The sequence below is a fragment of the Triticum aestivum genome, chromosome 4B, assembly GCF_018294505.1.
Source record: "Triticum aestivum cultivar Chinese Spring chromosome 4B, IWGSC CS RefSeq v2.1, whole genome shotgun sequence".
Classification (NCBI taxonomy): Eukaryota; Viridiplantae; Streptophyta; class Magnoliopsida; order Poales; family Poaceae; genus Triticum; species Triticum aestivum.
Window position 1 is genome coordinate 185,253,159 of NC_057804.1, and position 12,992 is coordinate 185,266,150.

Genomic DNA, 12,992 nt, shown 5'->3' on the forward strand with positions numbered 1-12,992 from the left:
TGTACTAGTACTCTATGTGTAAATTGACTGGCCATTAATTTTTGTAATTGCACGTCTGGATAACGATATGGAGCGCTCTCAGTAATTATGAAAATAAAACCATGTGATTTATGCACACATCTTTGGGAAGGAGTTAATCTGTGTATTAATGATGTTGTTTTGTTTTTAATTACCATTCGTGTGGTGCAGATGGAATGATCTCAATGGATGAAGAATCGAAAAACTGTAGATTTTATCAGTGGCGTGACAGAGTTCATGAATTTGGCTGAAAGTACAAAGAGGAGAATTGGTGATGCAGATTACATCATGTGTCCATGTACTAATTGTGCCAATACAGAGTCACATGAAGTTGTAGATGTCCAGTGGCACTTAGTCTCTCTGGGATTCATGGATGGATATACACGCTGGGCCAGACACGGTGAAGAGGAGGTCCTGGATGAAGATACCCAGGGCTGCGAGATGCCAAACCCCGATTAGTGTCACATGGATGTTGAATCTAACATCGAGGCAGAGGCGTCAAGCTACCAATGGAACACCAGAAAGCTGAAACGCCCACTGGAAAACCAAGATGTTGACGCAGATGACGATGAGCTTGATATGCCAGATTTTGCTGCTATGATTGCAGATTTCGAGGGCCCAAAAAAGGATATGATTGGGTACAAGGATCTTCCAACCATTGATGCAAACTCCAAGAAAGAATTGTATCCAAGTTGCAAAAAGAAATATTCCAGGTTGAGTGCCGCCTTGACGCTTCTCAGATTTAAAGAAGCAAACGGCCTATCAAACAAGGGCTTCACAGAGATGTTAGGTATCATCAAAGAAATTCTCCCAGAAGATAATGTGCTCCTCAGAAGCACGAATGAAGTGAAGAAATTTGTTTGCCCATTGGAACTTAAAGTACAGAAGATACACGCTTGTGTGAATGACTGTATATTGTACCGTGATAAGTACAAAGATTTGCGTGCATGTCCCAAATGCAAGGATGCATGATACAAGCGCAGGAGAGCAAAGGACAAGTACAAATTGGACGAAGAGATCAAGACAAGACTCTTGTTCAAGGTTGTCTGGTACTTGCCTTTGATTCCAAGGTTGATGCGTTTGTTTGCAAAACCTAGAGAGAAAAAAGAGGTTGCGGTGGCATCATGATGAGCGAGTTGCGGGTAAGTATATGAGGCACCCAAAAGATGGGGCTCAGTGGGAATTAATCGACAATAGGTTTGAAGACTTTTCCAAGGATCCTAGAAGTATAAGGCCCGGGGAGTGTACTAATGGGATGAATCCTTTTGGCGATATGAGCACAAATCACAGCACATGGCCGGTGCTTCTATGCATATATAACCTAGCTCCTTGGTTGTCTATGAAGAAAAAATAGATTATGATGTCAATGATTATCCAAGGCCCGAAGCAACCTGGAAATGGCATCAACATTTACTTTCAGCTACTGGTAGAAGAACTGCTAACAATGTGGATAGATGCACCTGCTGTAAAATGTTATGATGCTTACAGAAAGGAGATTTTTGATCTACATGCAATGCTGGTGTACACCATTCAATATATGCTGGCATTAGGCAACACATTGGGGCAGAAAACAAAGGGAGATGTTGGGTGTGTCACATTCATGGATATGACAGCTAGCAGAAGACTTCCCAACTCGCGCAAAACCGTGTATTTGCGTCATCATAGGTTCTTACGGAAAAATCACCTATACTGAAAGATGAAAGTTGAATTTGATGGTACGACAGAGGTAGGTGTGGGCCCAAGGCCCTATGATGGGGAGGTGGTCCACAACATGGCTAAACAAATTAATGTTGTGCTTGGCAAGAATCACGCTTTGACGGTGAAACAAACACCCAAGGGTCAAGTGTTTAAGAAGAAATCAGTGTTCTGGAAATTACCTTACTGGGAGATTCTACGTGTATGTCACTTCATTGATGTCATGCATGTAGAGAAGAACGTATGTGAAAGCATCATTGGTACTCTGCTCAAGATTAAAGGTAAAATAAAGGATGGTGAGGGTTCATGGCTCGACATGCTTGCTGATCAATCAAAACGCAAGAGTGAAGTAGAAGATGATGACAAATTCATCAAAGCTCGCCAGAGTTACAATTTCGGTACAAAAGAAGCAACACAGTTATTCACCTATTTGTTGTCAGTTAAGACACCCTCTTCCTACTCTACAAACATCAGAAGTCTCGTGGTTGTGAGCTCATGTAAAATGAAGTTGGGACACATGAAGTCACATGATTGCCACGTAATGTTGATACAAATCCTCCTGGTGGCCATCAGGAATTTGATGGACAAAGATATAATAAACACACTCATTGAGCTCTGTGATTTCTTCAACCAACTATGGCAGAAAGTTGTAGATCCTGAAGAGCTAGATCATATGCAAGATGATATTGCAAGAATATTGTCCAACCTAGAGATGTTTTTCCCACCATTATTCTTTGACGTCATGGTCCATCTCACTATGCACCTTGTCAACGAGATAAAGTATTGTGGTCCTGTGTTTCTTCACAACATGTATCCCTTCGAGTAGTTCATGGGAATACTGAAGCACTTTTGTCGGAACCGAAACCATCCAGAGGCAAGCATCCTACAAGGTTATACCACAGAGGAGGTGGTTGAGTTTATTACCGAATACATCAAACAAAGACCTATAGGTTTGCCCCTCTCTCACCACGAGGGAAGGCTAAAAGGTAAGCCGGTCCTTGCTGGCATGCAAATGGCTGCACCCGGAGAATTGGCGTAAAATCATTAGAAAACCCAAGTTCATTCGAGGTCAACATAATGATCCAAGTTGCCCCATGTACATGGGAATTAAGCCGTAATAGTAGTCTTTATGTCTACCCTGCAACTTAATTCGTTCATTTTAGAACTGTCGTGTGTACTAAATTAGTGAGTTATGCCTAATTTTCTGCAGATGTAAGAACCATTAATATGTTGACATTGATATGCTGTCAGCTCAGGCAATGAATATGAATTGTTTTATGTTATTATTATTATTATATCATAGAGGTAGCACACTCAATTGATCTCACTACAGTATGTGTGAACAAAAATATGCAATCTGGTTTGTGAATAGCACATGATTCGTTGATGAAAGCCGTGTGCCGACCAAACCCCGCCCACGATCTAAGTCGTGCTTTCTGATTGGCCAGAACCCAGACCCAATGGATCGTACGTCTGCACCGTTGGATGCCCCCAGATCGAATGGCGATCCTCATCCCTTTCGACAACACATGCAGTTCCGGCTGTATTTTTATTTTTATGCACAAAATGCACGTTAAACTCAAAAAATGTCTTAAATATAGCCAACGATACCTGAAATGTGCTAGAAAATCAAACCCATGGTATAATGGTGATTGCGTACCATGGAAATTTTTATGAGGCCAAACGATGAAGTCACCGGCCAGAGGAGTTTAAATTGACACGTCTCCTTTTGGAAACCATGATCCTTCATGTGAGATGCTCCGGTTTGGAAGGAGCATTCATCAAAACTTGTGCCAAACTTTACCAATTTTTCCACGGGGTCGTGAGAGCACGCCACGGGCACACATCAATTTTGATAATGTCCAGACTCCATCTGAATTTCCTATAATTAAAATACCAACTAGGCCTACGCCAGTGGCCGCACCTCGCGGCCAAATTTTTTGAAACTTCTCCCCGCTTCTCAAACAAATGGATGAAAACTCGAAAAGCGATGCACAAATGATTTGTACACCTTCTTTGCTTGGCTGATCATAATGGGATATCATATATAGCTAGTATCATGCATGCCAACTAGGCAATTTTGATGAGCTCTCATAGAATTAAATGAATAAAGAGAGGGTTAAGTATCATATCATGATACTGTATCATAATAAACGCTATGCTACTATGTGTCATGCATGACAATAAATAAAGTACAACATGATACTACTCTATGATACTATGCATTAGTGAGGTAGCTAGTATCATAGACTAGCTAGTAATATATATATGCATGATACTAGTATATGATACTACCTCCGTAATGCATGCATAGTATCATAAGTTAGTATCTTAGGTTGCCTTATTAATTGCCATGCATGACACAAAGTAGTACAACATTTAATATGATATGGTATCATGATATGATACCACACCCTCTCTGTCCTCATTTAACTGTGTGCCACATCATCCAAAAAGTCTAGTTGGCATGCATGATACCGCTTATGATACTCCCATTACGACCAACCTTAAGTTGGCCATAGTGGGGGTACCATAGCCGGTATCATGCATTCGGGAATAGTAAATATGATGATGTGGCAAAGAAGCAGTAACATAGGTAGATACTGTAACATAATAAATGCTATACTACTTTGTATCATGCATGGCCATAAATACGGTTATCTATGATATATACTACTCGCTACTGCAGTATGCTACTAGCGCAACACTACGATCAGAGACCCTTCGAGAAACTATGTGTGATGCAATAATCGCAAACGGTGGTGTCAGAGAACTGTCAAAAATGTCCAAAACATTTTCTATGACGGATGCATCAAACACGGTTCAGATTTTAGTTGCGTGTGCGATGAAGGGCATACGATTGATCCAGCAGAACTATTTGCGATGAGGTAGAATAACAGAAATGGGCAGCCATATCAATGTGTGTGCGATATATGGCATACAGTTCCCTCCGATGAACTATGTGCTATTAGGGAATGCAACAGAAATGGTCAGCCAGATCAAGGTGTGTGTGATATACGACATACGGTTAACTCGGACAAACTGTTTTCAAATAGGCAAGAGAACAGAAACAGTTCATCTTAACAAGTTGTGTGTGATATGCGGCAATTGCGATCAGCCAAAAGAACACAAATGATTCATGTAAACCAGATGTGTGTGATACGCAACAAACAACCCACTCGGATGAACTGGTTGCGATGAGAAATTATAACACAGACGGTTACTATAGTAAGTTCGTGTGTGATTCTGTTCATACAAAAACCTTTGAAAAATGCAAACTAGTTGCTTGCGTATAAACAATTATCCAAAAGTAATGAGATAGACCTTCTTCAAGCCGATCAACATGTGTTCAAAAAACAAAAAATGTCAAAACTTACAAAACAAAGACCTCGATATTAACTAGATGGGATGGGTCACTACAAAGGTTTATTATAATAAACATTTCCAGTTACCCATCCAACTAGTTAATATTGAGTCCAATTCCCATCCGGTCACCCATCTCATGACTACTCCAGCCTCAGCATAGTTAACTTGGGAGTTCTGTTAGATGAGCTATCGGTAGGGAAGCTGGTCCTTGCTGCTGTAGATCCCTCTTTGCAGCCTTTATTGGGCAACACAATGGAAACGGTTCAACTGAACAATATGTGTGTGATATGCGGCAAACAAGTCCGTGATCAGAAATGTGTGTGAAGAGCAATAATAACACAACCGATTGCTGCTAATAAGCTGTGTGATTTGCTCTGTCTACAGAAGAATAACATGTGTATATATATAACTGAAATAAACATCCAATTACATAAGTGACTATACAGATCATTCGCACACACACCTCAATAAACAATTGCATGCATTCTAAAGTAGGAGAAACGATCGTTCTACTTCTTGTGGTGCTCCCGCCACTGCTCTGTGGCTCGATCCCTCGGCTGGGTCATGAACAAGACACTTCCTCATTTCTACGATCCACCTGTACATCTCATAGCTTGTGTACGCGTCATTGGCCGCATACTTGACGTGTTCTTCATCCAGTCTCTCATGCCAAACACTATGCCAGGTGTCCTTGTCCTTGTTGCTCTCGTCCTTCATCTTCACATAGTAGGGGTCGATGATGGCCGAGGTGAGGTCAACCAGGGAGTTCAGTTTGTTCTTGGCGCTGCCCCAGACCTTGTAGTGGTCTTGGATGTTGACAAGATTTGGGCATTTCAAGCCCGAAACCTTGAGCACTTTTACTTCATTGGTGGTGTACACTACAACGAACTTGTACTCGGAGCTGTTGATAAAACTAGAGAAACGCTCGCAAGGCCTTGTGGCCAGGTGGTAGTGGTAGATGATGACATCATGTAGCACGCACAACTGGGCGACGACAACCTTCTGATCATGCCCGGCATGACCGATGGTGTACTCGAGGTCGAAGCCGACCACTTGATACTTGTCCTCGGCAAGGAATTGCTCCATAGTTTGGATGGAGCTCTCCACCAACACCGGATCGTTCGTGTATTGTTCGTGTACACCACCAAGAGGGCCTTCCCCCTCACATGGGTGTCCACTATGTGATGCATGGTGAACTGCCTGCCGTTGTCGTCGTCGGCCGCAGGGAGCGCCATTGGAGCCATGGGGATCACCATTGGAACTGCTGGATGTCCTATCTGTATGTGTCATCGTGGAGGTGCGTATTGTGTCATGTGACACGAGAGATGAAGGTAATGGCTGCAGGAACAAATGGGGGCCAGTCGGCCTGGATTCTTGGCACGTCCGCGTGGCAGTTTTTGCATGGAGTAACTGCATTGTGGAGCCTCGCTTGGCGCAACTGCATGCACACGAACATGCGTGATCGTGCGCCGGCCCCAAACACTAGCAGCGCGTGTGGAGGGACGAGGGCAGAGCACCCGGAGGGCCGTGAGAGGGCAGAGCGTGCGTGGCAAGACGCGAGCAGAGCGTGGCGCGGCCGCCTCAACCGCAAGCAACCACATGCATAGAGCAGTTGAACATGCAGGAAATGGTCGCCTACAAGGCAGCTGACACTTGCGTCGCTGCGTAGAGAGCGGCCGTGTGCTACTACCTCCGTCTTGGTCTATAGTCCCCTTTATATTATGTGCCATACTTTGCCCTCAAATTTAACCAACAAAATGTTAATGCATGTTATAAAAATTATATAATTGGAAACTATGTTCAAATACGAATCCAACTATATAATCTTTGACGACATGCATTTGTATTTTGTTAGTTAAATCCTACTTATAAATCAGGACGGGTGTATAGTAGGTAATTCAATCGCAAACGTTTTTTTATTATCCGTATGTGTACGTGGCCTTTCGTCCTCCTCTTGCACGTCTTGTCACCCCGCTGCCGTAGACGGCTTACAGCGCAAACTTGCGCAGCTCGCGGGAGCGTTCTTTTGGCCCAACGGTGGCGCCAATGAATCATCGGTGAGACCATTCCCGTGCAACCTCGCATGTTCCTATGCAAGCTTCCCGCCCAACTGGGTGAAATCCCCCAAAATCCCAATGCTTACCGGCCTGCTATAAAAACCCTCACGGCCGGAGAGTCCCGCGTCACATTTTCCCCTCCATCCCTGTAGCTTATCTCGTCTGCTTCTCCCACAATTGCCAATGGCACCGGTCCGTCGTGGTCGCTCAACCACTCCGCCGTCATCAGATGTCAGCTCTAGCTGGGAGGCTACACCACGGCAGCGGCGTAGTCCCCAGCGTAGTGTAGTGCGTGTGGCATCCCTGTTGGGTTTGCACGGAACACCCACCACACGCTCCGCCGTCGGTGCCCGTCAGTAGCTGTTGTCGGCCGCTGTTGCCGCCACACCATCGTAGAAAGCCAGGGCCATCACCCGCTCTTCCACCACGACCCGAAGGCGGGACGTGGCTGCCGTGGCCGCCACCCCACTGCCGGCCACCGTGGCCATCACCCGCTCCGCCACCGCGGCCCGAAGGCGGGAGGTGGTGTTCGTGGCAGCCACCCCATCGTCGGCCGCCACAACATCGTAGGCCGCCCTGGCTGCCAGCCCACCATCGATCGCCGGGGTCATCACCCGCTCCGCCACCGCCACCCGAAGGCAGGAGGCAGAGGTGGATGCCGGCACATGCGTCAGCGACCTTGCGTCCTACATCGAGTTCCTGTGGGAGGAGGAGGAGGAGGAGCACCTCGTCGAGCATTCAAAGAGCGTTACCGCTGTCGTGGCCATGACACATGCCGCCTCAGAGGCGAGGAATCAGGAGATCTATGAGGAGAACCACCGCTTCGAGAGGGATCGTCTGGAGTGGTAGTGGGCGTTCGAGCTGGCGAGTGTCGCCGAACGTGCAGCAGCGGCATGCACCATATTGTATTTGTCCAGCTCATCGGTAGGCTCCTCCTCCTCTACCTCTTACTGAGCATGCTCAGCAGAGGAGAGGCTGCCGAAAGTAGTACAAAGCCCGTCCGTAGTAGTAGTATTTAGGGGCTATTTTGTTCAGTTCATCTGACTATAGATGTGGCGGAACTGTACAACGTACTTAAAATTAGCTAGTATATAAACTAGCTATTTCGGACGTGGTTGGAAACAATTGGGGAAAAGTTTGGTCAGTTTAGCTGTCGAGTTGAACTGTTTGTATAAATTAAGCACGACTGCTTAATCTATGAATGAAATATATGCTTAATTACTAAATTTTAGTTGCAAAAATTAGATAGTGCTAGTGATTTTTAGCTGCATGTTTTGACAAATCGCAGTGTTACAAGGTTGACAAACGGCAATGTTACTAGATCAAAAAATGTCAATCTTTCAAGTTTGACAAATGGCAACATACCCAATATGACAGATGCAAATCTTACCAAATTTTTTGTAAGTGGTTGCACACGGGTCATCCAAAACAACCGTTTGCATTGAAGAGATGCACAAATCCTGCTCTCGCTTTGCATATGGGTGTTCTATCTAAAACGTTTCCGATCAAGAGCTACACAAATCCTACTTGACACATTTTCCCTTGGCTTCCTGGGGAAGCTGTTGGTTTGCATACGGGTGTTCTAACTAAAATGTTTGTCATCGAGATACAATATTAAACCCAAGAGAAAAAACTATTTCCGGCAGTGGCGGAGGTGGCGTGTCGCGCCGTCCTTGTCATTGCCGTCCTCCGGGACACCGTTGTTCAAGTCTTCAAGGCAGCTCAGAATGTTCTTCACTTGTAAATCAAACATCATGTCGTCGCGCGATTGATGGGCGGGGCGCGGGAGGACGGCAGCTGGCGGTGCAGAGAGGTAGCGGTCGATGGTGGCATCCCATGCCGCTGACGAGGGGGGGCTTACACGGGCACGGGTGCGGCGGGTGTGGCCAAATGCATGGGGACTGGCGCCACGATGGCTAGAGGGGCGCGCACGGGCACGAGCACGGGCGCTGGTATGTACATGAGCTCGCGCGGGTCCGCGAAGACCTCAGTGACGCCTGCAGCTTCCAGCTCTGCGATAGTGCTCGACGACCAGCCCGTCAATGCTACGAGGATGGTCGCTGGTGCGGGCACAGGGATGGGAGCGGGGGCAGCAACAGCCGTGGCCAGCTTGTTCTGGGCCACATCCATGAGGCCCCATTCCCCCTTATTTTCTATCTCCTCCAGCTCGGACTAGACTTAACCAAACTTGAAGACTAGTGGCAGATGATCCTTCTGCGCCATGGCGTTGGTGGAGGTGTGCGGGAGGGAGGGGAATGGGAGGTGAACAGTAAGGCCGCCCGTATTAAGAAGTGGCTCAGGCGCCATTAATGGAGAGGAAGGTCGGCGGCCATGGAAGTCAAAGGGATTGATTCCCAGTGAGCGTGTGCAGCTTACAACTCACACACTTCCTGGCAAGCCTGCGCATTGGAGGATAGCTTGCATGCCTCTCGGTCATCCTGTGCACCGGACTGCGCTCGCACGCCTCCCGTTCAGTCAAGCAACTGTTTGCACGACACCTCCTATAATCATTAGAATGAAGACACGTGGCGTCTCATGAATGGTTAACATAACGCACACGATTTGAATTATACAAACATTTGCGAGGTTAGAGTGGCATCTATTTGTTTTAAAATTCCTTTGTTGGTTGTTATTCGAGTGCTTCTTCTCTCAAAATGGACACAAAAAATACCACAACATGTCGGGTGCCATTCCATGATAGCATGCCAAGTTTCGTGAATTTCAGACAAGCTTTGGATTTGCTAGAATTTAAAAACAAAGTATCTCAACATTTTGCCGGCAATCGGCAATGCCCTGGTGTTTGAAATTCATTCCCATTTCTTGCATGTGACCTAGGCATGCACCCAAGGACAAAGATTTGATTTTCCAACCAATTTATATGCACTTGAGCATGTGCATGTAGTTCAAATTTGAATTATGCACATAAAATGCCTAGAAAACCTAGTTAATGTATAAAAATGTCCAAACGAACCCCGATAAATTGCCAAAATTTAACACAACAATCCTGTTGTTCTATGTTGACACTAGAAAAGTTTTGAAAGCAATAAGAGGCAGGGGATATCATTTCGGCCCCGTAGGTGGGACATTCCCTACCAAAACCATCAGGCTTGTTGTGAGAAGCTCTGGTTTGTGAGAAACTTATACCCAAACCTGCCCCCAAATGGGACAAAAAAATTACCACGGCATGTCGATGCCACTCCATGATAGGATGCCAAGTTTCATGAATATCAGACGAGTTTTGGATTTACTAGAATTTAAAAACCAGGAATCTCAATGTTTGCGGTCGAGTGACGGTGGAAGGGTGTTTGACATTCATTCCCATTCCTTGCATGGGACCTAAGCATGCAACCAAGGACACATATTTGAATTTTCAACCAATTTATATGCATTAGAGCATGTGCATGTAGTTCAAATTTGAATAAATGCATCGAAAACTCAATGAATGCATAAAAATGTTCAAACGAACCATGAAATATCCCAAAAATTGACACAACACTCCTGTTGTTCTATGTTAACACTAGAATTTTTTTTGAAAGCAATAAGAGGCAGCTGATATCATTTAGTCCCCAAAGGTGGGACATTCCCTACCGAAACCATTAGGCTTGTTGTGAGAAGCTCTGGTTTGTGAGAAGCTTATACCCAAACCTGCCCCAAATGGGACAAAAAATTTACCATGGCATGTTGATGCCGCTCCATGATAGCATGCCAAGTTTCATGAATTTCAGATGAGTTTTGGATTCACTAGAATTTAAAAACTAGGAATCTCAAAGTTTGTGGCCGAGTGACGGTGGCAGGGTGTATGACATTCATTCCCATTTCTTGCATGGGACCTAAGCATGCAACCAAGGACACATATTTGAATTTTCAACCAATTTATATGCATTAGAGCATGTGCATGTAGTTCAAATTTGAATTATGCACATAAATGCATCGAAAACTCAATGAATGCATAAAAAAGTCCAAACGAACCCCGAAAAATCCCACAAATTGACACAACACTCCTATTGTTCTATGTTGACACTAGAATTTTTTTGAAAGCAATAAGAGGCAGCGGATATCGTTTCGTCCCCAAAGGTGGGACGTTCTCTACTGAAACCATCAGGCTTGTTGTGAGAATCTTTGGTTTGTCAGAAGCATATCCCCAAACCTGACCCAAATGGGACAATATTTTTACCACGGCATGTTGATGCAGCTCCATGATAGCATGCCAAGTTTCATGAATTTTAGACGAGTTTTGTATTTACTAGAATTTAAAAACCAGGAATCTCAATGTTTGCGGCCGAGTGACGGTGGCAGGGTGTTTGACATTCATTCCCATTTCTTGCATGGGACCTAAGCATGCAACCAAGGCACAAATTTGAATTTTCAACCAATTTATATGCATTAGATCATGTGCATGTAGTTCAAATTTGAATAAATGCATCGAAAACTTAATGAATGCATAAAAATGTCCAAACGAACCCCGAAATATCCCAAAAATTGACACAACACTCCTTTTGTTCTATGTTTAGAATTTTTTGGAAAGCAATAAGAGGCAACAGATATCATTTCGTCCCCAAAGGTGGGACGTTCCCTACTGAAACCATCAGGCTTGTTGTGAGAACCTTTGGTTTGTGAGAAGCATATCCCCAAACCTGACCCAAATGGGAGAATATGATTACCATGACATGTTGATGCCGCTCCATGATAGCATGCCAAGTTTCATGAATTTTAGACGTGTTTTGGATTTACTAGAATTTAAAAACCAGGAATCTCAATGTTTGCGGCCGAGTGACGATGGCAGGGTGTTTGACATTCCTTCCCATTTCTTGCATGGGACCTAAGCATCCAACCAAGGACACAAATTTGAATTTTCAACCAATTTATATGCATTAGAGCATGTGCATGTAGTGCAAATTTGAATTGTGCTCATAAATACATTAAAACGCAATTAATGCATAAAATTGTGCAAACAAACCCCGGAAAATCCCAAAAATTGGCAGAACACTCCTATTGTTCTATGTTGACACTAGAAATTTTTTGAAAGCAATAAGAGGCAGCGGATATTGTTTCGTCCCCAAAGGTGTGACGTACCCTACCGAAACCACCAGGCTTGTTGTGATAGCCTTTGGTTTGTGAGAAACATATCCCTAAACCTGGCCCAAATGGGACAATATTTTCACCACGGCAGATGCCGCTCCATGATAGCATGCCAAGTTTCATGAATTTCAGACGACTTTTGGATTTACTAGAATTTAAAAACCAGGAATCTCAATGTTTGCAGCCGAGTGACAGTGGCAGGGTGTTTGACATTCATTCCCATTTCTTGCATGGGACCTAAGCATGCAACCAAGGACACAGATTTGAATTTTCAACCAATTTATATGCATTAGAGCATGTGCATGTAGTTCAAATTTGAATTGTGCTCATAAATGCATTGTAACGCAATTAATGCGTAAAAGTGTCAAAACGAACCCTGAAAAATCCCAAAAATTGACACAACACTCGTGTTGTTCTATGTTCACACGAGAAACATTTTGAAAGTAAGAAGAAGCAACATATATCGTTTTGTCCCCCAAGATGGCACGCACCCTACTGAAACCATCAGGCTTGTTGTGAGAGAAGCTCTGGTTGGCGAGAAGCTTATACCCACACCTGCCCCAAATGGGATAATATTTTTACCACCGACATGTCACTGCCATTCCATGATATCATGTCAAATTTCATTAATTTCAGATGAGTTTTCTATTTACTAGAATGTTAAAAGCATGTATCCCAATGTTAGCGATTGAGCGACAGTGTCAAGGTATTTGACATTCATTCTCATTTCTTGCATGTGACCTAAGCTTGCAACCAGGGACAAACATTTGATTTTGC